This window comes from Balearica regulorum, chromosome 2 (assembly GCF_011004875.1).
Source record: "Balearica regulorum gibbericeps isolate bBalReg1 chromosome 2, bBalReg1.pri, whole genome shotgun sequence".
NCBI classification, from domain to species: domain Eukaryota; kingdom Metazoa; phylum Chordata; class Aves; order Gruiformes; family Gruidae; genus Balearica; species Balearica regulorum.
In genome coordinates this window covers 58,478,691-58,501,888 of record NC_046185.1, presented here as the reverse complement: position 1 = coordinate 58,501,888, position 23,198 = coordinate 58,478,691, and the positions used below count along the sequence as shown (strand labels likewise).

The 23,198-nt window shown below is 40.2% G+C and overlaps 1 protein-coding gene across 1 annotated transcript in view; it reads right to left on the bottom strand.

Moving 5' to 3' along the window:
- Window positions 1–23,198, bottom strand: part of LDLRAD4 (low density lipoprotein receptor class A domain containing 4) — a 285,812-nt gene that overhangs the window by 247,171 nt on the left and 15,443 nt on the right. The window lies entirely within an intron of this gene.

Sequence of the window (23,198 nt, the reverse complement as noted above, 5' to 3'; positions counted from 1 at the left end):
CCTCCTTATTCAAGCAGACCTGCTTGGCTTCCTTCTGGTAAAGAACATTGTTAAAGACCTCTGAATGCCATCCAGATCTTTTTTATTCACTTGCACATTCACTTCTTCCAAAGGCTTCAGTTACTTTGAAAGGTGGCATTTCCCTTCGCAAAAGAAAAGTTGACTCTTCCCACAGAGCTTCTATTCATTCAGGTAAGTAACACATTTGTAATTATCACATTATGAAGCAGATATTATCCTTTGCAGACAAGATGTTGGGAAAAAGGAACATAATTTTCTGGCTTTTTGTTTTTATATATGTATATATATAAAAAGACCACCCGTAAGCATTTGCTTATTTTAAAGCCAAACAGCCAGGTTATTTAAGGTACCACCAACCTCTCCCCTTTATATATGGCTCCATATATGACTAAGAAGTGACACAGGCACAGTAACAATTTCTCCTCTTCTAACTCTTCAGTGAGTACAAGACTTTATTCTTTTTTCTAAAAATTTTTAATCTGACGAACAAAAAGTAAGCAAATATTTAAAAAATTTAAAATATTTTCCTGCAGTTTTCCAGATGTGTGGGACTGCCAGCAACTGCATAGCACCAGAAAATTTTCTGAATCAGCAAGTTACAGCTTCTCCCAGGTTTTCTCCTTGATCTTAGGCAAATTTCCACTATTCCTTACCAGATTAATAGACTAATTTCCATCCCCCTATTGGCTCATTTTTCCTGATCATTAACTTAATGGCGCAGGGAACTGTGTCCTTCCAGCCTCCCATCCCCGCTGTTTCCTGCTAGCACACCATGGAGGGCGCGCGTACACCCACCTGAATTCTGAAAAGATCTGACAATGATTTGTAGGAGGTAGAGACAGGAAACCGATTCCACTCGCTCCCATGTGCTCCTGCATTAACAGTAGCCACAGTCTAAGCCTTAAATTTATGTCCGAAACCTGCAACGACTCCTCTCATAAAAGTTCTCTCTTAACATCTATCCTAGCAGTATCTGTAACACCCTCCGTTTCTTGGACATCACCACTTCCAGACTCTTCGTATCTGGCTCATTCACGCAAATGGTGGCCAGACGCTCTGAAGAGGACAGGACACAGAGGAGTACCGGCACCCTCAATTTACATTACATCTCACGCCAAATAACTAGTTCATCAACAAGCTAAAAAATACCGAGAAAGCAGCACAAAGAAAAATTTCAACAAAGTGCAGCTTCATCGGTAAAATCTCTCTCCATTTCAGCTTTCTTGTTGGTTTCATTGTAAGGAGAGGCTGAGAGCTCTGTAAACAGATTTGCTTAGTTTCCATGTCTGTTGCCAAATTTCCATCCTGCGGAACCAATTTAAAATAGAAAAAAGTGTCTCTTCCCATCCTCTGTTTCTCAGTGTCATTAAGGATACAAAGTAAAAACTGAATGGAAATGAACTAGTCACAGTGGGGTTCAAATCCAAATGTTAACTTTTTTTTTTAATTGCCAAAAAAAATCCAGATCACTTTGATCCATAATTCTTCCTTTCTTGCAGCCACGGAAAGTTTTGAAACTGAAGGCTGCCAGCAATGACCTTGTTATAAACTGGAGTTCACAGTTATTTTAATGGAATTTTGTCTCAGTAACTTTTACCTCAAGTAGTTCTCATGAAAGTATTTCCAAACCACCAACTTGGCTAAATATTTCCAGTAAAGCAAAATAATCCCCAGCTCCTAAATACCACTCTACTTTTTTTAACTTTACTTTATCCTTCAGAAAACTAGTACAGCTTTAAAAATGGGAAAGACAGAAAAGGGAGAAAGGAGACCAAAAAAAAAATCTGAGAACTTCAAGCAGCCTCTAGTATCTCTGGGTTATAGGGGATGCAGAACTGGAAATTGAGATGAGATATGGGGAATAATCTCCCACATATACACAAGTATTAATAGCAGTAGCAAATAAAACCAAAATGAACACTGTAATTCGAAATAGCATAGTACTTACCTAGCAGAAAGCTCTCAGATAGATCCAGCCATTGTTACCCATGCTCACATCCAGAGTTTCCACACTAACATAAAGGACCTCATAAATGGGAAAGAAAATCTGATAGACTTCGTATTATCATTTTGTTTAGCTTTTTCGGAGAGGGAGTGTAAGGAATCATTTATTATAATCCTTTTCGTATCTGTCAGATGTTACATGTTTTATGTAACTATCACACATTTGGCAAACTCTTCCTACCTACCCATATGCTAGGGAAAAGCTCAAACTGTGGAAGAGAAACCTTCCTCCACAAAGTAAATTTCCTCTTTGAGAGGAACTGTGAGTTGCACCTTGGGCTCCAAGATCTCTGCGCTCTCGCTAGGATTCATACTTCCACATAACCCAGAACTCGCACATCAGCCTCCCTGGGAAACAGCACTATCTGCCCTGTGCTCCACACGTGTCAAAACAGCAGTTGCATTCGATCATTTCACATACCAGACCACAACGCAAACACAGTACGACCAAAGCATTGCACCTACAATGGCTTCTTCAGAGCACAAGTGCCAGATGTGTTTGCACGACTGGCCAGTATATTACCATCACTAGTGGCCAGGTCCATTACCTGAAGCAGAATAAAAGCACACCCACTTCCAGGGGCCAGCCCACACAGGACACACTGTTCTTCTTGCAACAACTCTTGATCTTTCTCCTCAAGCAGGAGAGGCCTCCACCTCTGATCTTGAATTCAAATCTCAATCATCATATGTAAGACACCAAAATATTTAAGCTCCATAGGTAGTCCTGAAACTAGGATTTTCCAGCTTTTTACTGCAGTACGTAGGGAAAATGGCAGCAGCTGTGACGAGTGGGAGCTGCCGCCAGAATACCCCAGCAGGGGAATGTGAGGAGGGTATGGAGACCACATCAGAAGCTATGGAGAAACAGAAGAGGGCATGCCACAGAACACTTACAGCACAACTTCAGAAAAAAAGAAACCCTCCTCAAAGAATAGGGCTAAAAAAGAAATGGCAGTGAGGAAGCAGATACCAAGAAGAGCCCAGGTGCAGAAGAACAGGAGAAGCTATTCCAGGCAACCAAAAAGGACCTTCCTTCTTGGCTCACCCAGAAGACACATTTTAAGATTTAGGATTTTAGAAACAGATTTGCAGAGCAAACTGGTAGTGTATTTCATTCACCTGAGCTTTCAACCTGCAATATATCTAACAATTTTAAAATGTTTTCAGCTAAAATATTTATTAATTAAACACCTCACATACATGTCATAAACAGTTGCATATCTTGGCAAATATGCGCCACAAGCAGCCCTCACAACACAACCTCACTATCAGATGTCACGTTCTTTAGCAGGTTCAGCTGTGAGACCAAGCAGGAAATACCCTTTACCTTCAATATCAGGAGTCGGGGCATGCTGGTAGAGCTTGTCTGGGACTTTTCAAACTGCAGACGGACAATTACTTTATTTATTGAGACTCTCAAGTCAACGTTTGTTGCTGACTTTGTTTGGAAAGCTGTTTCACTAGCCTTTGGAGCCGCCTGAGTTGCAGAAAAAATTTCTGCAAATCAAATATATACACAGAGTTTAAAACTGTGATACACTTGAGTTAACAAGAACTCGGAGAGTCTGTGATTACAGCAACCGCAGCAGGGTTTCTGAAAGGGGAGATCAAGAGTCACTGTTTTGAAAGGAAAATATGAGCTGTCAAGTGACTGACAGGGGGAGGTTGCAACAGGATGTTTCACTGTAGAAAATAGTGTTAAGCCCATCCATGAAACAAAAACAGAAAAGGGATTTAAGGGATTAAAAGATACAGCACTTGTTGTTTCTTAATCTAGAAAATGAATCCTACAAGGAAGTATGATGGAATAAGGGTGGGACGGACAGATGGACAAGAGCAGGCTGCATTAGAGACCTGCAGGATACAAGTAACTCATCTGACTGAACAGGTTCTGACGAAAGTCTTACCAATGCCCTATGCTGCTGGTGCAAAGAAAATGGGGAGCAGATCCTCGTATGATGGCCTGCTGGCCCACCTGAACCCAGCTGCAGCACTGGATCTGAACCTGATGGGCAAAAGACATCTTCAGTGAACAGAGCAGGGGGAAAAAATGTATTCATTTGACAAGTAAAAGAAACTGTAACTGCCTGTAACCACGAAGTCCTGCCTGTTACTTCTAACAAGGTACCAAGGCACTGGATATTAATTTCTAGAATGAGGTGGACAAGCTCAGAGAAAAAAAGATTATTTTTTTTTTCTTCAGTGCTAACTGATGCCATGCTACTTAAGCAGCATGGGTTTTATTAGAATAATGTAAATTTCTGCAGAAAATTGTTTTGCCTGCAGAAGTGCAGTGTGGGTTATAAACCTGAAAATCATGGAAAGTAATAGCCACTTTCTGGATGGTATGTTAAAGATACCGAGATTTTGAGATTCCTTTTTTTGGCCCAGTGCTATACAAACAGAACGCACATTGATGAAAATGCACAGACTGAGGAAAATAAACCTGCTTCACAAATACACCAATACCCTAGACGGACTGAAAAGCTCAGCATGAGCCAGCAATGTGCACTTGCAGCCCAGAAAGCCAACCATGTCCTGGGCTGCATCAAAAGAAGCGTGACCAGCAGCAGGTCGAGAGAGGTGATCCTGCCCCTCTACTCTGCTCTTGTGAGACCCCACCTGGAGTACTGCATCCAGCTCTGGGGGCCCCAGTACAGGAGAGACATGGAGCTGTTGGAGCGAGTCCAGAGGAGGGCCACAAAGATGATCAGAGGGATAGAGCACCTCTCCTATGAGGACAGGCTGAGAGAGTTGGGGTTCTTCAGCCTGGAGAAGAGAAGGCTCTGGGGAGATCTTATAGCTCCTTCCGGTACCTGAAGGGACCTACACGAAAGCTGGTGAGGGACTGTTTATCAGGGAGTGTAGTGACAGGACAAGGGGTAATGGGTTTAGGCTGAAGGAGGGTCGATTTAGATTAGATGTTAGAAAGAAATTCTTCACTGTGAGAGTGATGAGACACTGGAACAGGTTGCCCAGAGAAGCTGTGGCTGCCCCCTCCCTGGAAGTGTTCAAGGTCAGGCTGGATGGAGCTTTGGGCAAACGTGGTCTAGTGGAGGGTGTCCCTGCCCATGGCAGGGGGGTTGGAACTAGATGATCTTTGAGGTCCCTTCTGACCCAAACCATCCTATGACTCTATGATTACATAAAATTCTCAACCTTCCTAAATCTCTCAAGTACACTGTGTACATTATGCTCACTTAGAATAGTGATAAAGCAGTAACTCCAGTGTTGTCTTATGATTGACACAATCACAGAAAACAAAGATATCAACTCATCAATAATTTTCAAACAGTCAGTTATTTAATCCTTGTTAAAGTAAGCATGAAGAATGTAAATTAAGGTATCCCGACTTAGACATATACTGAATCTCTTCATCCAGTTTATGAACCTCTTCCCAATTTTAGGTTTTAAGTTACTCAATAATGACTCAGCCTGATTTTTTTAAAAAGTCTGTATTGCATTTCCATGGCAAGGTTTTGGTATGGGGGCAGCTACAGGGGTGGCTTCTGTGAGAAGCTGCTAGAAGCTTCCCCTCTGTCTGACAGAGCCAGTGCCAGCCGGCTCCATGACAGACTCACCGCTGGCAAAGGCCGAGCCCATCAGCAATGGTGGTAGCGCCTCTGGGATAACATAGTTAAGAAGGGGGAGAAAAAACAGCACAAGAGAAAACTGCAGCTGGAGAGAGGAGTGAGAAAATGTGAGCGGAAAAACTCTGTGGACACCAAGGTCAGTGCAGAAGGAGTGGGAGGAGGTGCTCCAAGCACCAGAGCAAAGATTCCCCCGCAGCCCATGGAGAAGACCATGGTGAGACTTCTGGTGTATTAACCACTCCTCCCAGTTTAGCGTCATCAGCAAACTTGCTGAGGGTACACTCTGTCCCCTCATCCAGGTCACTGATGAATACGTTTAACAGGATCGGACCAAGCACTGACCCCTGGGGAACACCACCAGCTGCAGGCCTCCAACTAGACTCTGCACCACTTATCACAACCCTCTGGGCTCTGCCATTCAGCCAGTTCTCAATCCACCTCACTGTCCACTCATCCAACCCACACTTCCTAAGCTTGTCTATGAGGATGTTATGGGAGACGGTGTCAAAAGCTTTGCTCAAGTTGAGGCAGACAACATCCACTGCTCTCCCTTCATCCACCCAGCCAGTCATGTCATCATAGAAGGCAATCAGATTGGTCACGCATGACTTCGCCTTGGTGAATCCATGCTGACCACTCCAATAACCTCCTCCCTCCACATGCCACATGCTTATTGATGACCCCCAGAATGAGCTCTTCCATCCCTTTTCCAGGGGTGGATATGAGGCTGACTGGCCTGTAGTTTCCTGCATCCTCCCTCCTGCCCTTTTTGAAGACTGGAGTGACGTTGGCTTTCCTCCAGTCCTCAGGTACCTCTCCTGTTCTCCTTGACCTTTCGAAGATGATTAAGATATCCAGCTGCAGCCCATGGAGGACCCCATGCCAGAGCAGGTGGATGCCCCAAGGAGGCCGTGACCCCCTGTGGGAAGCCCACGCTGGAGCAGGCTCCTGGCAGGACCTGTGGACCCATGGAAAGAGGAGTTCCTGCCAGAGCAGGTTTGCTGGCAGGACTTGTGACCCCATGGAGCAGTCTGCTCCTGAAGGATTGTATCCTGTGGAAGGAACCCATGTTGGAAACGTCCATGGAGGACTGTCTCTTGTGGGACGGACACCACACTGGAGCACAGGGAAGAGCGTGAGGAGTCCTCCCCCTGAGGAGGAAGGAGCGGCAGAGACAACGTGTGATGAACTGACCACAACTCCCACTCCCCATCCCTCTGTGCTGCTGGGGGGAGGAGGTAGAGAAATTGGGAGTGAAGTTGAACCTGGGAAAGAAGGTGGGGGTAGGGGGAAGGTGTTTTAAGATTTGGTTTTATTTCTCATTATCCTACTCTGATTTGATTGGTAATAAATTAATTTCCCCAAGTCAAGTCTGTTTTGCCCATGACGGCAATTGGTGAGTGATCTCTCCCTGTCCTTATCTCGACCCACAAACCTTTCATTATATTTTCTCTTTCATGTCCAGCTGAGGAGGGGAGTGATAGAGATGCTTTCGTGGGCACCCGGCATCCAGCCAGGGTGAACCCACCACAAAGTCCTACAAGATTTCAGAAACAAAGGCCTCAACCCTACAGATTGAGCCCAGCCCTAATGAGAATGACATTCTGTGATTTCAGAAGTTTCTCTTCTAAGATTCTTCTTTATAGGTGTGTAGGAATCTGTCATTTGAACACCTTCCAAAAGCAATCAACTTTACCTAAAAGAAATCAGACCATCTTCAAGAGCTATGCAATGCAATGACAGAAACCCCGATGAGAAATCATTTCACATGGGTACTGTACAGCTCTAACTAAATATTGCTAAATAAAAAGCCAAAATAAAGTAAAAAAACCCAACCAAATATTTTAAAAGAAAATTGTTGAATTGTCTGCAATAACTCTAGAATTTCCACCTGTACACCTGTTAGGCAAGTTTTTAACACAACTGTATCTCAGTACGTCAAAAAATACTCCCATTACACTGTATTACACTTAATATACTATATTAATTATTCATCTGATACCCATATATTACATATATTCTGCACAGTACATCACATATATTCTACACTTCCTGCTACTCTGCTCCCAAAGAGCAATCCAGCAGTCACACCACCACCTCATGACTTGTACATTTTACTAATGTGTCACGAAACCAGTTGAATGCAAATGTAGTCATTTTAACTATCCATATTTCTACAATTTTGACAGTATGAATCCATGCATCCCTTTAAAACATTAAAAGTATATTCATCCTTTCTGAAAACCTATGGATGAAATGATAGTTTTGGTCATGCCAATCAATATATAGGTAAGGCCAAACATGCATATAGAATGTACCATATGACTTAGTGGAGACTGCGTGATGTGTCACAAGTTGTTACTTCCATTCTTCAAGGAAAAAAGGAACATGTATTTACAGCTGAGTTCAGAGCTAGCCCCTTCTTTGAGACAGAGAAAAAAAATAGTCTACTAAAAAAGTAAAACAAGAGAAATTTATCAATTCTGTGCCTAATCTTCCGATTTGTGGCTGCATTAAGGCAGCTTCACAGCATGCTGTAACAACTTAATCACTATGTCACAATACTTCGCCACATTTGTAAGTTCTGCAGCTTATGCGGCCTCCCAAATCTTCTGCGTAATACTTACTCATCCAGCTAGAGAAAGCATAAATAATCTAAAGAACCAATAATATACATGATTTACATAATATGTCTTGCAAAGTAAGCCTGTGGAACCAGTCTAATGAATTAAAGCAGCACTAAAACTGCAAGGGGTCTGAGTCCTCAGTTGGCTGAGCAGGGCACTTTGCATCACATGCACTCACAGATAGATCGCTCCTCTGAGACAACGACAGAGCATCTGCAGAAGCGGTATCAGTTCGACTTGTTAGGCCTCAAAACTAGTTAATGTCACATGATTTACACGGTTTTCAAGTATTCGCCTACATTTCTGACTTGTTTGATGGCATTAAGAGACCTCACGGCAGACCCTATCACAGGGAAAAACCTACCACCTATTGCCGCTGCCTGCCTGGAGAGAGGCAACTCCATCTGGCTCCAACACAGACTGAACCAACACAACAGTCACCTGTGACAATGAGGGTGTGACAATCACTAGGAACACAGTGAAGAAAATCACATGGGTGAAAAAAAGTAGTTTTATATAGGTGGAGTATCATCTCTATAGTAGCTTCATCTTAAAGAGCTTCATCATAAAGAGCTTCACCTGTAAAACCACCTAAACATGGAAGGAAAAAGTGATTCACTGGCAACTGCATCTGAATTTTTCATCATCTTATAAAAATCTAAACCATCCATTACAATGATACCAACTTCCAGAAGATCACGGTTCCATCTGAATTGCTTTAACCTACTAGTAACACTTAAAAACTCTTTTCTCTTGTCACAGCATTTTCATATTTGCCTTTCCTGATGTTCATTTAACAACTTGCATTTTTTGATGTTCATTTAACAAACAGGTCCAGACAGCTACTTTCCCTTTTCCTGTCACTATGCTTCTGCTAAGCAGCAGGGGTAAAATCATTACAATAAAATAGGGAAACATTTTAAAACATAAATAACTAGAAAGATTTCAGCAGCTTTAGCATATGGAACTACTTGTAATTTAGTCAGCTCCATGCAGTAGTTTATGTTACTTTAACTGTTACTGGTAGCAACACATTTCCCAGAGACGAAAACATCTGTGCAACGGAGAGCCAAGTGAGGGAGAAGGGGCAAGAGCAGAAGAAACACGCAAAAATCCCAAGGAAAAGGGAAGATAGCAGATTTAAGAAGCTTTGGAAACTGCAAAGGCAGGCAGTGAACTGAGAACGTATTTTATAAAAACATAGACTGTTTCCCAGACAGTTAAATATTTTTGTTAAAGGATAACACTTCCTTGATATATAATTTCTATATGGATACATTAAAAGAAGGAAACAGGGGAAAAAACAGCAAGTGACATATACAGAAATTGCCGACTCCTTTCTGTCCATAGCCATCTTTTTCTTCTCCGGTCTGTTTTGGAGCATCTACAGCATTAACACAAAGAGAAGGCTGTGACTAGAAGCTTAAATATGACAGAATACAGACACTTGCCTTGCATGCACGTTGTCATTGTGAATTAGGCATGAGTTGACAAGCTAAAGACCTGGCTTGCAGCCTCATCATTCAATCATCCATCCAATCTCATCAATTGAGCAAGGCAGTAACACATGTCCCCTCTAGCTTAAATGACAGCAAAACTGTGGGTTGTAATCACAGGTCATCTTCAAAGGACACTTAGCATTAAGGATGGTTTTCTTCTGAATTGTTTATTGAGAATTACTCTAATATGCTACTTCTCTCTGCTCCTTTTAACTCTTGCATTTAACACCGTTTAGAAGAATGTATCAAAATGAGAATTTTGTAATTTCTGAGAAATAAGCTAGCAATAAATGCATTGGGTAGAATGCAAAATTAGCCATTTACAGTCCAAAAGCGCCAAAAAAATAAGGTCATCTAGATGAGCTTCCACAACTGAATCTTTAGCTACTGTTAATCTATGGTGCCTTATTGACAGTCTAAACTATTTCAACCATGTAGAAGCTGTCTCAAATTATGTTGGACATAAAAATTTGATAAATAAGCCAAAATATAAATGACAACATAGGTACCCTTAAAAAACAGTGCCTCATTTACACGTAGCACCTAATGTTTTTGTAACAGGTAAATTGGATCCTTTGCTCTAAATTTGCCAAATTGGGATTTTGTTCTTTATTGCCTTTCTCCAAAAAAGATTGAGCAGTAGCTGTCTTCTCCTTTTATGGAACTTGAGGGACAATCCTGAACTGAGTCAGCCAACATGTGACCTCTAAGGATGCTGATGGAGCCAATGGAAAAATAACAGGAAGAAAAGTTACATTTCTGTAGAAAGGGTAAACGTAAAGTGAGAATCACTACTTCAGTGAGAGGATAGGCTCATCTGGAGCTCATTCACCAGTTTTTAAACACCACGAATTCCTTAATAAAAAAAGGCTCAAATCCAACAGACACCACAGCAGCATCTCTGGGAAACAACAGCCAGAAGGACAGATTCCTCACCAGTTAGAGAAACTCTATTAACATCATTTGCTTTGTGATAGTTTATATCAGCTGAAGATCTGCCTTGAGACTAACTGGAAATTTTTCTGTTCTCTCACATCGCTAGACACGATGCGCATGCTTCCTAAACTCTAGCAGGTTTAAACAAAATTCTAACCACCCGGTGCAGCCATTTCATCACAAGTTTATTTTTCTCTATTGCAACCTCACCACCTTCCCAAGCATATCAATCTCAAACATTTGATAACAGCTACGGAAAATATGGGAATAGAGTTCTGTGACAGCATATAAATACTACAAAAATATATATTTTATTATCAGAAAATGTATTTTAAAATTTGCACTTAGTGCTAAACATACCATTTTTCCATCACTCTGACAGGAATGTTTTTATGCAAGTCAGAAGTAAGGAACAGCTTTTAGATAAGGATATACACAGTTTTACAAATATCTGCACTCTCAATAAAACTGCTATTATATTTTAACCAGATTCCTATTTTCACCTTAGCGATGTTATAAATGCTCCCACATTTACCAAAAACTGGAGTACCCGAACTATGCTTCAAACTGATCCTCCCCATGCAATCTGACCCACTGCTAGCTCTCCCATCCAGCCTGGATGCATCCTTTGCGGCTGACCTTTTTGCCTCAACTTGAAGGGATTTTCAACAAAATATTTTTGTTGTTCTAGAAACTGAGTGATGGGAGATGTAACATACAGATAATTACTTACTCTCTCTAGGTCTGTATCAGGTTATCATCAGCTTAGGCAAAAAGATCACTTCAGTGTGGTAAATGTTCAACAGCATTCAGTCCAGGATAAGTCCTTAAATCAAAAAACGCACTAAAAATGTATTTTAAATAATAAAATTTAGAAGTCAAGGATCAGTTTAAAGCTCAATTTCATTTTTATTAAAAAGTTTACTTTTTTTTTAAGCAGAATAATACCACAACTATTAATATTTGTTTTCTTTCATACAGTAATCATGATTACTTTTAAGACAAAATTAAGTTACTGACCTGCAAAATAAAAGTATTTCTATTTTCAAATGAAATATTTAGTATCCTCTGAACTCTGGAAATATATCTTATCCATGCAATTAGAGATTCACAATCTCGTTTTCGCTAAATCATGTGTTTTAACTTAGGAAACATACCAGATAGTTATGATAAGTCAAATAATGAACGAGGAAGCCATGTATGTCAATAGCGTAGACTGTATTTGATAATGAAAGTGCTGCTATTTTAAACACGAGGAGCGGCTAGTGAGAATGGATGAATTTGAGAAGCCAGGGCATAGTAAAGCAACCTAACTGTGAATTTCAAGAGAAACTAACTTAAAATTAAAACCACCAAATATTTAATAAGTGGCGTTGCTCATATCCTAAGGAGAAATATTAGTAAGGCTTCAACCTGACCATTTCAAAAATTAAGAACAAAAAAGAGGCTAAATGCACACAGAACAAAGCAAGTACTTTGGGATACACACAACAGTCTCAGTCAGTTGCATTTATTTTTCTTCAAGCTCTAACTCATACTATATCCTCACAGTTACCTTTTTATTTAATCTTTGGCCAAATACACTTTCTTTCCTCACACAGATGATGTTATTTTCATTACAGTTCTCAAATGGGAGAGGAGGACTACTAAAACTTACCTTGGTATAGTAAAAAAGAATGGGTTATCAGAAAAAAAAGACTCTTTAAACCAAGATTTAAAGAAGAACTTGGAAAATTAATTCAGATGTCCAAGAAGAACAGTAAAACTAACACAGGGAGTGTCCAAGAAAAATGAGCAATCAGAGAAATACTAACTTTGGCATATTCTTGATAACAAACTCCATGCAAGGCGTGAGGAATGGTAGATACCCTGTAATTTCTTTCCACCCACTTCTTTGTACTTAACTTCAAATGCCAATGACAGGCTTCCACTTCCAGAGCTGCACGGCTCCTGTAAAGGTGGCGTACCCAACAAGGGACACCAGAAATGGTGTTTGCTGTTTTCCATAGTTAACGTAACCACCACCTTGCTACACTGGCATGGAAGTCCTCCCACTGATAGTTCTTGTGGTGTAAGTCAAAAAGATCAAAAGATCTGCTGAAAATCAGATGAAAAGGAGAATCTTACCCAGAACAGCTCCAGTCAAACATGAAACACAGTCTCCACATATGATAAAGCAAATCCAAAAGTCAGAAGGCAGACAACATATAGTGGTAGGCTGGGCTTTGGTATGACCTCCTCACCAATGAAGATCCCGCAGTAATTGACTGCAGGTTTATGTGGCAGTACTGCAGGATATTAGCACAGTCAAAGGAAGGAAGGAAGGGGAGAAAGAAAGAGAGAGAGAAAGAGAGAGAGAAAGAGAGAGAGAAAGAGAGAGAGAAAGAGAGAGAGAAAGAGAGAGAGAAAGAGAGAAAGAGAGAAAGAGAGAAAGAGAGAAAGAGAGAAAGAGAGAGAGAAAGAGAGAAAGAGAGAAAGAGAGAGAGAAAGAGAGAAAGAGAGAAAGAGAGAAAGAGAGAAAGAGAGAAAGAGAGAAAGAGAGAAAGAGAGAAAGAGAGAAAGAGAGAAAGAGAGAAAGAGAGAAAGAGAGAAAGAGAGAAAGAGAGAAAGAGAGAAAGAGAGAAAGAGAGAAAGAGAGAAAGAGAGAAAGAGAGAAAGAGAGAAAAAGAGAGAGAAACCCCAACAAACAAAACCTTGCAGCTCAGGTGGTTTTGGTATCTTCCTAAGATTGTAATAGTTCTTAAGTAACTAGCTAAAGAAAAAGTAAACTTGACCCTACACACCACACCTAGTAACTTTTTTTCTGAAACAGTGCTTAGTTAGTAGGATTTCATGTTCAAGGTGACAGACTGGCAGTAATGAAACGTGAACTCTTCCATTTCTCTTCAGAATGATAAGCAACAACACAGGGAGCTTCTCACATTGTCCAGTTCAATTTCCTTCTTACTTAATTATAGATCAGGAGTAATTCCACTACAATTAATTAAGTTACATCAGAGGCTGACAAGAGAAGCAGCAGTCTGTATACAGTGTGACACAGGGGAAAGACAACCGTTCTCCTACCACGGACATTCATTTTTAGCCTCAAAGAATGTTAACCCATTACATTTGCACTAATGACCAGAGCCATTCGATCAAAGGGCAATTAAAGTTCTGCAAAATTCAAAGTCCTAAAATTCAATCATATGTTTTAGGAAAGCACCTTAATGAACAGTGTAAAGACAAGACTCCAGCCTTCCTCTTTAAATTGTCGCAAGAGCCACAGGCAGAGGAAAGAAGGGCATCCACCACTGGAGAAGACTCCCCCAGCGTGGTCCTTCCCACCAAGACTCTTGCTTTTGACATTGCATCTGGCAAACGTTCAAGGTTTGTTGGACAAAATGAACACACCGCTTTTCAGCTGGGTTGTTTTTTTTTTTATTTGCTGCTTTACGACCATAGTACTAACTGCTGTGAATCCCATTTTCATGTTTAATTCTTCCTTTTCATTGCAGAGGGAACAAAATGTTCAGGCAAACTAAGACAGGTGTAAGACATCCACCCCACAACCAAGCAGCTGAAAGTCCAGAGCACTATACCTCAATGCATTTGTGAGTCTGCCCCAAAGTGTGCAAGACATCAGATGTGAGAGTTTTCAGACGTGCGCTGGATGTGAATAAGTAAACTGCAGGTGAAATTCAGCTATAACCAAATTTCTTGACTTGGAAAGTGAGAAGAATTTAAAACAACTAAAATGTAACAGAACTCCTCACCACCATTGCCGGATATTTTTTAATAGTATCTATATTTTTTCAGTAATAATTCACCACTCCTATGTTCTGGTTTTGGTTTATCCACCAGTTTCTCCCACATCCACCTCAGACCTTCAGCATCCTCTCAGTCAACCTCCTCCCTGCTCTGTTCTGTTCATTTTCCTTCCACCTTCTCCTTCTCTCTAGTCCTTTACCATCCACAGCACCTCCATGCTCTCTCTCTCCAGATGTTACCACCTCACGTATGTTTCACCAACAGCAAAATGAACCTGACCAACTCTTACCCCATCACTGGCAGGTCACTATGGTATCTCAGAGACCAGCCCCGGCTTCACTGAGTTGCTAGCACAGACTGCAAACTGGTACTAGGCAGGCAGACCATAAGTGCAGAAGATGGAAGAGAAGCAAGCCGACAAGCAGGGAGGCAGATGCATCCCATATTCTTTCGGGGGCTCTGCCTGTACTGCACAGATGTTGCCTTGCACAGCTCATCATAGGAAGCAGGGTGTGAACAAGAATCCCAGTGCTTCAGACACTTTCAGTGAAAAGACTAACCAGCTACCGGCATGCAGTAGAATAAAAAATACAATGCATGGGACATGAAATTTCTAATGGAAATATAGATTAGATATCAGAGGGCTAAGAAATTATCATAGGCTGCAGACACAGTTTTAATACTTAAAAATTAGTGTACTTCATTAGCATTGGGAAAAATAAATTTGAAGTGACCAGCACATGACCGAGCACAATTAAAGACAAAAAGTTGAGCTGCACTAATTTGGAAGAGTGACCTTTACACAGTGGTGGCTGCTGCAAACATGAACCGCAGGATGGGTAGGCACTTTCCAACCCAAGCAAGGTGGTGCAACTCAGAGACGGTCAGCTCCTCCCTGCATTGCATCTACATCCAGCAGCCATGACCTTAACATGAAACTGTATTTTAAGTCAGTACCCAAAAGGCATTTTAGAACTTTCTGTTTGTACTTCAGCATTCCCTTTCTCTCTGTTACAATTACAGAAGATGGAGACAGGCCACTGGCTCTGATCCATCCAAACCCACATGGGTCCTCTATATTCCTAACAATATTTATTGACATTTTGATGGGGCCACCCTTACTAGTCACCAGAACAAAGACAAGTTACTTATTAGCCTGTGTGACAGATGGACAGAAGTCTGCTTTAACCAGCCATTCCATATCCATTTCCACTTTTTATATGACAGCATATGTTGTTGTTATTTACTGCAAGTGATCGCACAGGTTACTGGCTAACTTTACAGCAACCTGTTTGGGTTTTCTTCTTCCTTGGCCTAACTCTCAGTCAATGTATATTTCTATATTTAGCCTGATGGCTTAAAGTGAAATAATTCTACTAGCCTAGCCACTTCCTCCAGGGATTTCTGGATTCTGCAGATCTTCAAGCCCCACCAGCAATCTACAGTTCCCCTTCAAGAACCTGCAGCGTAATGTTGACAAATCCAGCTACTTCCAATTGCTGACACAATTAAACAATCATTTTTGTAATACTGGTCCCATACTGGGTCATTTATAGAGGGTCCTTGTTTCTAAGTAGTTTTTTTCTTGTTATTTTTCTTATAAATTCCTCCTGCTGCCTCCTGCAGTTTTTTACATGCAGGCAGGACTTAGGACCCCTGAAGAGGTATTTTCCCCAAACAAATGAGTGTTCTGTATTCACATACATCTGGGGCACACTGAGATCACAGAACACATACGTATGTGCTCCCAAAGTGCTGATGGTGAGATTCAACCCATCAAGAAATCATCATTTAAGCAGTCTATTCTCTTAAACAAGATGCTTCCAAGTAAAACATAACATGGTACCCCTGCTAGATGTAAGACTGGCTTCAGCAGCACAGCTTGCTTGAGAGATTTCCACCCTGGCTGGCCACTCCATTCACAGCCCTCAGATTGCTGACCCTCCCTCTACTTCCCCCCCATCCAGCTGTGCCTCCACAACCGCTTGCAGGGCTGCAATCAAACAGGATGGCTGAAACGACCTGCATTAACAGTAACTCCCTTCCTATTCCCACTTGGAGGGTTAGTCTAAATCCAGACCCTTGCAGCAACCAGCTTTAAAGCACAGCGCCACGAAGAGCTGAACGACACAGCTCCAGCAATGGCCAACCACCAACTGTCCACTCTTCCCTCTAAGAGGGACGTCACAAATGCGTGAGACCTTCCCGCAGACACAACAGTGACCGTTTTCTTTCCTAAATTCATGCTCAGAAATACTTTAACTGATTTGTTGCAACTGAAATGCTTTCCAGCCAAAAAGAATCCGTCCAAAGCAGATAATCAGCAGGGAAAATTTCAGCTCCAATGGCTCACATTTGAGAAAGTTACAAACTGAAATAGTCTTACCTAACGGAAAGCAACAGGCAACCTCAGCTATAGGTGCTCAGTCTATTATAATGTATGTATTTTTTCTCCTTTATACTAATTTATATTTAATACAGTGTTACATTTTTGCATTTACTGAAGATCACTAGAAAGTGTTTTGTGCACGTTATTATTATAGCCACTTTTTATCTGAAAAGTATTCTCTCAAGCTGATTGATACTATTCATAAAGGCATGTAAGTATTAAGCATAACCCAGAAGACTTAAGTTCTTTGTCCATACAATTTAGTTACCTTTAGTAAGACACTAAGACCTTAGGTATCACGACAGTCCAAAAAGTCACATACGAAAACAAAAGATGAAAAGTTCTATTAAAGATAGAGACAGTTCCTCTAACTTCTGTTGATCACCTACTTTCCCAGCTGTTCAAAGAAAAGGGAAAGCAAGCATACAACTCTTCTCTCCTGGTTAAACCCAAACTTGAGAGGATTCTCTCCCATAAGAATTTCCCAAGACAGAGTCTAAGCACAGCAGTCAATGTTCGAAGCAGGCAGCCAAAGGACAGAGCTCCACCTCTGTATGAGAAGTCACAAAAATACCAATGTCCATACTTCAGACAGTGAAAAACTGATGTAAGTCTAATACCTCATGGTGTAAAATGAGATGGAGAGTACATATTATTCAGGTTATCCTCCAGAAATAAAAGAATGGAAACTCAAAATCTCCACCTTTTATCATCAGTTTATTTGTCTTGACTATTGGCTTTCTCTTCATAACATCACTAGATTTAAGATACACATTTCAAGAAAATATGAGGAAAACCGTTATCCTTCTACCATGAATTTAAATGAGAGGGGACATCACAGTCTGAGTAGCACATCCCCAAAGCACTTCCTATCTCTGCAATTTTATGTAAAATAATCTGCAGTGATTACTCATATTGCTACAGATAAGAAAACTGACACCAATATGCTTTTGGGCTACTTCTCTGGACAACAGCAGTTTTACAGCAGAGTCTTCCCTTCCAGGTTCAGCAGAGCACACCACAAACAAAGGGTTTTTCAGATTGCATGCAAGGCATAAATCAGTTACTCAAGATGCCTCCTGCAGAAGGCAAGAGAATGAAAAGAGGGATGGACAGCAAGGGGGAGCTTCTAGTCCGAGGCCAACACAGGTACAGTGTCAGATCACACCCCAACCATCTCCAGTGTTATGTGGTAGATGAATGATGTATTTCTGAACAAAGACGTTCGGTAATAAAAGGGTCTCTCCCAGAGCTGATCTTTCACAGTTCCAGCACAGTAGTAATGTTACGAGCATATGTGATTTTAAATACAATGTTCGTTCTTTCACAAATAGTTAAAGAAATAGATCCCACCGTTAAATCTCTCTTTTAAAACCACAGATGGAACCAGAACAAGTGAGCTTGTCCAAACTCATTTACACTAACTCCCACTCCAAAATGCAGTCCCACAGAGACCCCCAGTACAGAGGATGTCTTCACTGCTGTTTAACAGATCTTTCTCTCCACTCCAGAAATGTTCCAGAGGTAACTCAGACTCTTCCTGGGTTTTCGTGCCATAACCAAACATGACATTTACATGTGATTTCTGAGACAAATTCTTCATGCTACCTCCTCTAAAGCACCCTATACCCAGAGGAAAAACTTAACACTGAGCCAGAACTGCTGTTCATGCTCTGAATGAGGATCAGAACTTACATTCCATGTTTTGAGGTTTATTCACACCCCGCCCTGGGAAGAAGTATTAGCACAGCAGAAATGCTGGGGAGCTATCTGACTCTTCTGGGAAAAAAAGAAAGAAAAAAAGGAAAGGGAGGGGCAGAAAGACAGATAAAAGTCTAATATTCTATTTTATAAAAGTTCGTATACTGTTCATATCACTGTAGCATATAAGCACTTGCCACTACATACTAAGTCCAAGCTAATGAAGACTGGGTAAGTGCCTTTCATCTTAAAAAGAACTGGAAAGGGCCCACTGAAAAAAACCCTAAAGTTAAACAGTAAAACTAAATGGATGAAGGAGAAAGTTTTTTCCAGTGTTTCCAACTGTCACATTACATGCCATTGCTTCTACTCTATTAACTTCCGACCACAAAACAAATCATATTGGAAATTCAACTTTAAAAGGGTTAAGAGAGTAAGTGGGGGAGGAAAAGGAAATTATTAATCTGCTAGTGGAGGATAAAAATCACAATGAATCTATTACTTGGCTCTCCAAGTGAAAGCCAGGGTTCTTACGAAGCATACACAGTATGTTGGATTGATGTGATGATTCCCAATCTAACTGCAAAGCACCTTTGAAATTCCAGCTCACTGAAACATAAGGAGGAGCCATTACAGTGCAAATAAACAGTTGTCTTTGCAGAAAACTAACATAGAAAACACATTTTATGACAGAAAAAAAAAATCTAATAGATACAGATGAACTCTACTATAAAACTATTGTGCCACAGTGAAGTCTAAGCTCTTTATGCTACAGATCTACAACACAAACACATTTGCCTTGAGATCAGCTCTCAAACTAAAGAACAAGTTTGAATTTTGCAAGAATTATGATATATTTGGACTTGTGGTTTCTTTAGTTATCTATTATTAGCTGGAGTTTAGTTGTCAAGACAACAGTTTCCACTTCTACAAAATGCTTTAACCATAAGCAAAATGTCAGTGTCAATATCAAAAGTTCATCAGATTGGCCTTCTCTATAGCCAGGAAATAAGAGTATCTCCTTCGGACAGGGTCAGGCTGCCTCCAGAACAATGGCAGTCAAACACAAGGAGACTGGGTATTTCTAAAAGATCAAATCCATCTGGTAGAAACTGAAGGATTCAAGGAGCAGTCTACCTTACACACGATCTACTGCCCTACTTGGTTTCTCTGCAGCACGTTACTAGAACAGACACTCCAAAGTAGAGTACGATATGTGTAATATAACTGATGAACGTGTATGTTTCAATAAAGAAAAATTGAATTTTATGTAGTGGAGGTATTTTAGGATATGGGGGGGGGGACGACACACCAAACTGTTATAGTGCAATGCATTCGTATTACCAGAGAAAAGGAAGTCAAAGGAACGCAGCAGTTAGGTACTGAACATATCCCATGCAGCAATGTGGGGAAAAAAGGAACATGCTCCCAGAAATTAGGTCAAGCCTGGTATTGTGAGAGAAAGTGAATGGACACCTAGACTTTTTTTTTGACTATGTGATGTACGCATGATAGCAATAAACATAATGCAACATGAGTCACACCCAAAAATCTATAACTCACAAGGTTCCTATATGTCCACAGGTCACCATTGGGAAACCCTGCCAATATGGAGTTTAGTTTTTGTGAAATCAAGTACTTTAGATCTATTTTTCTCTCAAAATAAGTATTTTGTATTTAAAAAAAAACAAACAAAAAACCCCAGTAGACCAACATCATAACATAATGTGGATATCGTCTCTATAGTCTCAGACTTTTCACTGTGTAACTGTTTTCATGTATACAGACAAAACAACACAGAGCTCCTTGGAAGGCAGCTATGTAATCTGCTCCCTTTTTCCAATCATCTTCAGGCTTACATGAGCCATAGGTTGAAACAACAGTGTAACACTCTACCTAAAGCACTTCTCCCGCTCCACTGGTATTCATTCAACCATTTTTTCTTTATATATAATGTGTATATCCATGCATATACATGTCCCCCTATGCAGTCATCTTCTGCCTTTTATCTCTTTGCCTCTCCAAATATACGCTTTAACTTAGAGAAAGCAACTGTACCCTAAATCCCAACCTCAGGTGCAATCCTTTCCCTCTGATGGAATGCTTCATAAATACTTAGAGTATTTAGTCAGAACATTTATTTTGTTGCAAGAACAGATGGGAATAAGCTACCTGAAAGAATCAATATTAGCTCTTCTTAACTCAGTTTACAGGAAACCAGAATAGCTCACTGGCAGCAAAACAAAGAAGCAGAGAAGGAAAGGCGAGGAGAGGGAGAAGGAGAACATCAGTGTACAAATAACCTCCCCAGTATACCATACGGAGGGATACGTGGGGAAGGTGTCTGTATAAATTTGAAGCAGTCCTCCTGAGCAACAGGCATTTTTGTCAAATTTGCATTTTCAGGGATACGAGAGTATTGTTGCTGGCATCCCTATGCTGGAGCAGCTCCTCAGCTCAGTCAGGGCACTGGGCATTCATTTGTCAGATTTAAATCTTCTGGATTAAATCATCTGGCCTCTCCTCTTTAAGTACTATGTTTTATTTTTATCTCACAGGTTATTTTTAACATGTGGCAAAATAATGTCTGTAATGTCTAACCAAATAATTGCGTTTGCATTAAACAGTGCCACTGATAATCTATTGATGTGTTGCTTTTCAAGTTTCCATATTTACTTCCAAACACAGTCTGAAACCTATACATCATGAAGAAAGGTTACAGTTGCCTGGGTTGTTGTTTTTAATTATCAATTTATATTAAGACTTAAAGAATATTTTTTTAATTTTCTTTTTTTTTTTTAATTTAAAAACTTCTTTCAAAAAAGAAGTTTTTTTCAAAAGCTTCTTTCAGTATCTTTGGTCATACACATTGTAAGCATTCAAAATTTCAGCATTTGACATTACACAGTTTTTGATCCCTAACAGTAAAACAGAGTTACTAGATGCTCAAAATATACTGATTCCTAAACATGAGCAATAAGCAATATTGTCACATTGTATTAATGTCCTTGCGGTCCTGGGTTTAAAAAAGAAGAATCTTCCTACTGCAAGTCTGTAAGTTAACCATCTTTTAATGTATCTGGCATAACATATAAGAAAATCACCACAGATCTGTGAACACTGCTAAAATCACACTGCTAACATTTCTCTTTCAAATAGCCGCAATCAAAAGATTATCTAGCTGCTGGGATCCTTCTACAGTCTCCTACCCTTAAGTTAAAGCAGAGGGGTTTTTTTCTTATGCACCTTCCAAAACATAAAATACCAAGGTGAGCATTCCTAAAGCTTTATAGAGAGCAAATCCTGATGTGTTCAATAACTCTCCTCACATCAAGAGGACCTACATTTGCACAGACACAACATGCAGTAACTGAAAACATAAAGACATTTTTCCCCTCACACACATGAATGGAAGTTCAAATTTGAATATAACCCACATTTTCAGTTATGAACACAGACTTAGGTATAAAAGGAGAATATGTCTTGAGAGTAGTCAACACGTTTTCCTGGTTATAATCTCGCTTGTGAACAGTACTCTTGCTCGTGAGCACAGCCAGCTATCAACATCAGTACAAGACTCCTACAGAGTTGGGACCAGTGAATTTGCTTTCCTGAAAATCATATATAAGAAACACTTAAGTTCAATCACCCAATAAGTTGAGCAGAACTGGGGAGAAAAATCATGTTTTATAAAAAAATTAAAATTTTTATTAAAATAAAATAAAAAACCCAAAAAAGTACTGATCAGGGAAAATACACCACTGTGTATTGGTTTATAAACACATTTCCACCTCTTCTACTTTCCCCATTTTCATGACAATTGTTAACTTGGAGTTCGGGACAGGAAGAGGCTGTTGAGGAGTTTTGGGGTTTGATTTTATTTTTTTTTTAAATACAGAATTCAAACCACAGGACCAAACTGATCTCTTGCATGAAATAAGTAGTATTGTTCATTTTTAATTCATGCCTGCCCCACTTTGCAACTTTTAATAAAAGCAAGAGCAAAATTGGTGGCAAAGGTTACCACTTTGGCACGGTTTCTTGCACTAGGAGGATGACAGAAGCTCTACATCCCATACAGAGTCCAAAAGTGACTGACTCAAGAAGACAACTTGAATACTCACAAAGTCAAATTCAGACCTGGCACCCAGGAAACTCTTACTAAGCTAAGATTCCCAAGGTTTGTGGAAATGGATGGAGAAATAGCCTGAATGGCAGCATGAGGAAAATTAAATTAACAGTGACAAGAAGGTCTAAAAGTCATCTTGGTGGTTCTGGATGGCAGATGGTCCTCTAGACCAGCCAGTTTAATTAAATCACGTATGGAGCAAGAACGTGTACAATAACACAGGAAATGGAGTCTTGTTCCTTCCTCAAACATTTGAGATGGCACGAATCTAACAGCTGCTCAGGCAAAGAGAAGAAAAAGAATAACCGATTTCTTTTATAAAATTATTACAAGCCTCTGCAATATATACGTGTCGGGGTTTTTTAAGTCCTTGCTCTAGTTCATACTGAATTTCAAACATTCATGAACTTTCATTTCAAGTTTTCTATATGCTAGCTTCATTTTAAGGGTTCTAGACCAAGGAAAACACATTTGTAAAGCTAATTAATGTATTTATATGCACTGTAAGCATGTTTGGGTTTTGCATTATCCATATTACTCTATTCCATT